General features: G+C 33.6%; 1 pseudogene; it reads left to right on the top strand.

Annotated features, from left to right (window-relative positions):
- Window positions 1–2670: 2670 nt before the first annotated feature.
- Window positions 2671–8217, top strand: LOC127714372 (cerebellin-2-like; annotated as a pseudogene).

Genomic DNA, 8217 nt, shown 5'->3' with positions numbered 1-8217 from the left:
ATGTTGAAGTCACACTGAAGCCATCAAATGGAGCATTGGTTCATCTGAATAATCCTTACGATGATTAAAACAGTTTAGGAAGTAAAAATGGACTGAAATGTAAGTCAAATCCCTCTGGCTGGGTCCATCTGACCTTCACCTAATTTCCATGGTTCATCTGATGTTTAGTTTACCTGGTTAAGTAATTTTTTTTCAGATACTATAATCAATTTGTCAAATATATTTGGCATATGGCATTATTGTAAGGTATACATAAAATTGAGAATAGAAACGGGGGAATGTGTCAAAGAGACAACAACCCGACCAAAGAGCAGAAAACAGCCCAATGCCACCAATGGGTCTTCAACACAACAGGAAATTCCTGCACCCAGAGGCGGGCTTCAGCATGTCAATCTTGCAAGGCACATTTGATCTTGACCTCATTTTTATGGTTCATTGGTCAATGTTTAATTTTCTTAAATAATTTATGTATCATGTATGTATAGTCCAAGATTGCTCTGACGTCCTTTTAGGACTTCCTGGGATCATGGTCCAGTAAGTCCTCAAATGGCATTCGGTGACCTATAGTTGTTAACTTGTATGTCATTTGGTCTCGGGTGAAGCGTTGTCTCATTACATTGGCAATCGTACCACATCTTCTTAATTTTATATTCATACATTAGGGCAATCTCGTACTATTCGTTCCTTTTGTAATTTTCCCTTTCTGAAGTTTCTCATGAAGGAAGATTTTTTTCAGTAAAGAAAATGATCAGCAATTAGAGGTGCTCAGTTATATTAGTACCCATAGGGAAATGCTTGCAGGTCGCATATACATGAGATTTGAATGTAACCTTAGTTAATATAGGTCAATGAAGTGCAAAATGTAAGTAAGCATGGTCTATTTTCAAAGGGCGACTGCACTTTCTTATTTGCATCACAACACCATGTAAGTTATAAGATTGAAGTTGCTCAGTATCTGAGATCTAAACACTGATGTGAAACGTATATCAATGAAGATGAAAATATAGGTCGGATTGACCTACTTTTTAATAGAAATTGTTGAACTAGTTGTATCATTGTGCCAGGTTGTATATGCAGTCAGGATTCTACTTCGTCAAAATTATCTCCCCATTACGCCAGTTTGTTTTTACAATCGTAAAAATGGAAGCCATTGTAGGGATGACGCGCTGCCAATTTAGCTCTTGAAAACCGATAAATTTATCCGCATAGCACCATTACTATCCTTATATGCCAGTTGTATTTTAAATAATGAATGTATCTACTAGCTAATGAGCATCGGTTAATGTACTTATCTGCATTCAGTCAACTTAAAACAATTGTCTGATCGGTAGTCAGGTGGAATTTTCGAAAATTCATAAACATTTAAAAAAAATTCTAATTCAATATTTCGTGGAAGGGCAGACTAAAAATTTTCAGTGGTTGAAGACAATAAAACCTAGATATCACACACAAAAAATGAAGTTTTTTCGAAGATATGCATTTTTAAGATCCAAATTAAAAGTCTGTCGTCAAGTACTTTTAGTAAAAATTTGCTATTCGAACACACCTACTCTGTTTTTGTGATTCATTAGAAAGGTGTTTCACTTGACCTATATATTGCATTTTTTAGTACTGTGCATTTTCGATGTTATAAAGTCAACCTGTAGCCTTGATATATAAAACTGATAGAATCTGAAGCGAGATGATGTGTCAAATACTTTTGCTTTTTACGTGTTCAAGACAAAATATTCAACTCAAACACGCCCTAACATAAAAAGGTGCACTCGATTTTATCTTTCGATGCAATTGTTACCCATTTTTTGGAATTTTTTCTTGAGTCACATAATGGAAGGGCAGAAACAAAAATTGAGGAACAAATAGATTGATATGTTCTCCATCCGTGGTAATTTTTTTTAGAAAAATCGGAGTTTATGCATTTTTTAGATCCAACTTTATAGACACCCATGTCGTCGACTTGATATCTAATTGTTCTGCTTAATTATTTAATAGATCAATTGAAAAATTAGGCAAATTGTGTTTTTATGATAAAATATTTCGTAATTTAGCAAAAAACTGTCATTTTATTTGTTTCTATTAACTTTTAAAATTTGTGTTACTACAGTAAACATTACAGTAAGCATTTATCGCCTTCTCTAACAAAGAGCTTCGATTCTTTTGTTCTATTTCAACTGGGTTTCCGCCTGTATGACTCCAGGTGAATAAACGTATTAATCCAAAAGAACACCAGCTTAATAAAGCTAAATTTAGTAAAACTTCATTAAAGTTTTGAAATTTATTCAAACCCATTACACCATGAAATAATGCCATTTATTTCATTGCACATGGTCAGTCGCTTCAAGATGATCTGTTCACCACATGTATTCATTTGTTAGAAATGACCGAAGATGTGCACATACACTCCAACAGGCCCACATCAAGTTAGTTTAAGAAAAGGGAAAATAATTAACCAATGTCGAACTTTACATATTTTTTCTTTGGCTTATCTGAAATCGAGGACCTTGTAAATATGTTTTAACATTTTCAACCTAGATGGTCTAAAATTTTTCGTCCGTCTGTTTATTACCTCGTTATTCACATTGATTTAAGCTTGCCTTACACAAATGATCAGCTTGCGTGTTTATGAAAACACTTGATATATTGCCCAAATAGTAACGAAACAAATGGAAATTGAACAGTTCCAAAAAGAGAATCAACAGATCAAAATGAGGTATGTTATTTTATTTCAGATTGTTTTCATAAAAAAGTAGTATTTTGAAAATTCCATTTTTCGGAACTTGACTGCATATATATCCCCTTCATAAAAGAACATGTAAGATAATGAAGCGTTAAAATACAGTATATTTGATAATGTGTGTTACTTCTATTGGGTAGGAATTCTTTAGCCCCTAACTTCGCACCTCCTTCAATTATTGCTAGAGACATTTTATCGTTATTCGTCAAAGCTGTCTTCTGCGTGCACCAGTAATTCCTTACCACCAAGTTTCGCACCTCATTCAGTTACGGTAAGAGAAATTTTAATATAAATTTGGCTATTTCTTTTTTTTTGTCTCTTTTGGTTATAGATTATAGCTCCTAACGTTTTTGCGTATTTATACATCCCTGGCTTTCAAATGTTTAAGTTAAAGCGTTCCTGTTGAAGGTAAATTTCAGGAAAGCGCTTTGGACGCTCGAACAATTTATTTATAAGAATTGAATGCTTCTTTGTTTAATTTTATTGGGGTGTAAAAGCGTTGACCGAAGTACATTTTATATAAAGCGCGGAATCATATATATATATATATATGACTGTTGAATCACTGTTAATTTGTTTTTCGACTTATTCGATCACGAAGGAAGATGTTGTGTTGCATACTTTGTCAAAAATAAAGCATAACTTTTTATGTTTGATGCTTAGCATACTGAGAATGTCATTGATCACGGTGGGTAAGGTTGTCCTGCGAGAGAACGTTCTGTGCTGGTGATTTGGTCCTGACTGGTGCTGGTGGGTCCTGATTCTGTGCTGGTGGGTTTATTTACATTATATCAGAACGGCAATAAAACAACCGTTCTGTTGCTTAATTTTTCCCTGATACGTCCTAAGTACCATGCGAGGAATATTACAACAATTTTTTATTGCAAAAGTCGTGCAAATTCGCCAAACGAAATTGTCCTGACGATGTGCTGGTGATTAGGTCCTGGTTCTGTGCGCCTATGTCCTGGTTCTATGCGCCTATGTCCTGGTTCTGTGCGCCTATGTCCTGGTTCTGTGCCTTTATATTTGAGTCAAAGTGGCAAATATTCAAGATCATTTAAGCAGATATTGGATACTAGTTCAATGGACGTCACACTAAACTCCATAACATATAAACTAAAATGAAAAAAAAACATACAAAAATAACAAAGGTCAGATGCTCCTTACTTTGAACAAACGCAAAAATGCGTCGGGTTTAAACGTGTTTTGTGAGATTTCAACCCTCCCCTATACCGCTATCCTAAGTTTAATAAACAAACACACAGCAATACGCACAGTAAAACTCAGCTTAAAAGAAGTCCGAGTCCGTGTGACTGTCAGAATAGGTAACTAAAGAAACTAAGCAAAATGAAAATGATAAATAGATTAACAAGGGACTACTAGCATGCAGTTACTCCCATGCCAGCTCCAGATCTCAAACTGATAGAAAGATTATGTCTTCATCATATGAAAATCACGCACAACCTAAGTTGATCACGGTGGCAAACTATCATGTGAGTTCAGATAATAAAGTCAGTGTAGCCTAAGCATCCTGGATATTGTTTCTCTGACAAATTTGTCCGATACTGTAGATACTTTTCTTTTTATTCAACCAAATGAGTTCAGATAATAAAGTCAGTGTAGCCTAAGCATCCTGGATATTGTTTCTCTGACAAATTTGTCCGATACTGTAGATACTTTTCTTTTTATTCAACCAAATGAGTGCGTGTAAGAATCATAGGTCCCCAGCAGCTAAAATTTTCAAATTTCTTTGTAACATATTAGTATTTACTACGAGGATGACAATAATATTGCGGATTTTTTTTTTAAATAAAGGAGAGGGAGGTCACGGTTAAAGTTGTTAAGCTTGGAATAGTTTTGAAATTCTAAAATTGTTGATAAAAAAATTTGATGCATGCAGATTTAAAAGTTGTACTTTAAAAGAAAAATGTATCCATTAGCTATTAAGCATCATTTGCCTTCTGTCAACATAAAATCATTATCTGATAGGTTGTCGGTTTTTTTTCGAAAGTTCAATAAAACACTATTTTTTTTAAAAATATATATGGATGGGCATAGAATGAAGACTAGATAACCTAGATAACACACACAAAAATAAGATTTTTATGTTATGTATTTTAAAGATCCAAAAGTAAAGTCTGTTGTCAAGGAATTTTGATAAAGAATTAAGAGGAAGTAAGTAAACGATGTACAAATTTTCTATTTTTAAGTATATTTCATGAATAAAAATAAAATATGCCTAAATTTTTGTGAAAATGAGTGAAAAATGAGTAAACGAAAAAAAGAACAATACCAGTAAGAAATACTCTTTTAGTTAAATATTTGCAATATTAGCACGAAGCTTTAAATGTTTGTGTTTCAAACATACCTTCTCTTTAGTAATGACTCGTAACAAAGGTATTTCACAGCACCCATTTATATAATTTTCATAATGTGAATTCACAGTATTATTATATTAACATGTAGCCTTAATATATATATAAAAAATAGAATCTAAAGCCAGATATATCAAACGTTTTTTGTTATTTTATACGTTTTCAGGACAACACAATCAACTCAAACACGCCTTGAACGTAAAATGTGTACTCGACTGTTTTTACGATAAGATAATTGCCATTTTTTACCTCCCCCCTACCCCCCCCCCCCCTCCCCCCCATAAAAAAAAATCATCTGAAATAAATACTATGCATAGAAATCGAAAGATAATGATTTCATTTTAAAAAAAATACTCTCTTGTATTCGAAGTATTTGAGTTTTGTTTTGTCTAAACAAATTGACACACAAAATGAATACAGTATATGGATTTTTTTAACATAAAATGTTCTATACATTGTTAACAATAAAATAAAAACTACTTAGTATCTTCCACATGTCCTTCATAATGTCTGATGTAAACATATTTATGACAATAACTGTTGTGAGCACAAGATTTACTGCACAGTTTTAAAGTTCTGCTAAACCAAAAACTAAAATGTGAACTTAAGTTTTGCGAAATTTGTTTGATGAGTACCGATTGAGATTTTAATCTAATAGAACATGGTTTTTCTCTTAGTTGAAAATGAGACTTTGAACTAGCTTTCAGTAGCTGCGAGTACTTCTGGTTCAATAATGTGTGTCTTTGTATTATTATTTTGTTTGCTAAGTTGTCTGCTCTTTGGCATATTCCTCATTTCCATTCTCAGTTTTAAGTGTTGTGATGTTACACAAATGTACCAATAAAGGAGAAAAGGAGGAGGGGTTTAATGGGTTGAGGGGGGGGAGGGATAAGGAGCGCAAACAAACATGGTAAGCCCTGTCACGAGTGCCCAAAACCAGTGGTTGTCGATGGTTGCAATCTGTCATATTTTTTTTATTTTTTTCAAAGTTGTATTTTATATCAGTCTTCATTTTCTAATCGTTTACATTTCTATAGCTACCATTCGCTATGGTTTTTGCTCGTTGTCGAAGGTCATACTTTGACTTGTAATTGTTCACATCTTTGTTCCATTCTAGTCAGTTTTTATCAGTCATGTATGATAAACAAGTCTGGGTCGTTTTTTTTATCTAGTCGAAATGTATTGGAGACAGCGTATATATTAAGGAAGAAATTAGAGGCATCAGTAGTTAGATCATCTAACCTCGTATATTTAATTGAAATAAACCAGTCAAACGTTTTTTGTCGTTATAAATGCCGCATTACCTCAAGCACCTTTTAATTGTTAGTTAGCATATTATGTAGAGAATCATCAATTTGAGGGCATTTAATATCTTAAGTAGAACTATTTTAATTAGATCTGATATTGGACGGAAGATGTTGCCCTTTTATGTAATATAAGTTACTATTTTTTTAAAACGCTTATTAAACAGCCATATGGATGCACAAAAGTAAAGATAGGAGTCACAAATCCGATTGAATACAATTATCTGCCCAATTTTATTGATTCTGTTACGTTTGTGTTAAATAGAACAAACTTTTTACCAAAAATCACCAGCACCGTATCAGGACCCACCAGCACAATGACAGGACCCACCAGCACAGAATCAGGACATGTCTAAACTGAGAAAATGCACAATTTTAATAATTTGCGCAGGTTTTTCACAAAATAATTTTGTCGTGTGGATTTGTGTATAGAAATCGGACTCCAGGGGCATATTTGTTTTATTTTTTCACTTCTAGATTTTCTAAAAATGAGCACATTTGTGTTACGCTTACTGAAACAGTTTAGAGGGTCGAATTTTACATTGTTTGCCAGTGAACCCATAAGAAACATAATCGATCGTCGATTGGTTTAGCTTAACTAATTAATTATAAGTGGTAGTAATTTTTTTGCCTACATGTAACAAACAATACTAACGATTTATTTATTGATGAGACACACAAATTAAAGTTGCACCTCTTTCTCAGTTTATTTCAGATTATTCTATTGTCAGTTGTTCCGACACTTATAGTGACAGGACACAAATCCTGCTCCAGGAATGCTGGTCTCATGAAGAGTATACAATACCAACTTAAACTCGTTGAGGAAAATGATGGAAAGTGTGATTGTACAGGGAGAGGTTCAGGTATTACTTTTTTACTGTGCGTTGAAAAATGTCACGGAAAGTTCTTAAAATCTGATTAAAGATCGATCGGCGTTTCGCCCCTCGTTCTCATGGTACGAATGAAGGAATTTCTGTTGTCCCGTAATTAATCGTTATTTTCTATGGGATAATTTTCGGGAAAAGGAAGGGCGGTCGAACGTTATCGTGTCGTGTGCACGCCGGGTTGATTTTTCATTGCAATAGTCCACACATTTCTTTTTATCAAAAAGTTTACTTAAAAACTTATAATAGAAACTATTATGTACTGAAATAAGTGATACAAAAATACAGAAATTTTGCGAAAATCACGTAAAATATAAACGTATTAGTGATTTTCAAAAAAAAAGATACTTGTTTGATTTTAAACAGCCTGGGTTGCAATATTTGAGGACTCAAAATTGAAGAGGACGCTGTTTTAATCTTGGCTGCTATTTACGGGTATCAAATAATATCATACAACTTTATTTTTTTTTCAGGACCAGATAAGGTTGCGTTTATGGCAAAAAATTCGGCAGCTTTGCAAAACATACCTTCAAAATCTGTCGTGGTATACAAGACAGTCGTAACAAATTTAGGAAACGGATACGATAAGTCCAGTGGGATTTTTACAGCTCCCTCAAATGGTGTGTACATCTTTTCCTGGACCGTTCTATGTCATTATGGCAAAAACTTTTACACTTACATTTCTCTAAACGAAAACCTTATAGCTAGAAACTATGCATCGGCCGGGGTGTAGCAGATCACGCCTCGGGAAGTCAGAACGTCATTCTTCAAATTAAAAAGAACGACAAAGTATCTGTACGGATCCAAGCTGGACAAACTGGGCAGTACATGTATGGTGATAGCTGGTCAACTTTCAGCGGTTATAAACTATATAACATATAAATTGATAGTTATTGATTTATTAATAAAAATCCTGAAGATTG

The sequence above is a fragment of the Mytilus californianus genome, unplaced genomic scaffold (genome assembly GCF_021869535.1).
Source record: "Mytilus californianus isolate M0D057914Y unplaced genomic scaffold, xbMytCali1.0.p SCAF_9, whole genome shotgun sequence".
NCBI lineage: Eukaryota > Metazoa > Mollusca > Bivalvia > Mytilida > Mytilidae > Mytilus > Mytilus californianus.
This window is presented reverse-complemented; position numbering and strand designations above follow the sequence as displayed.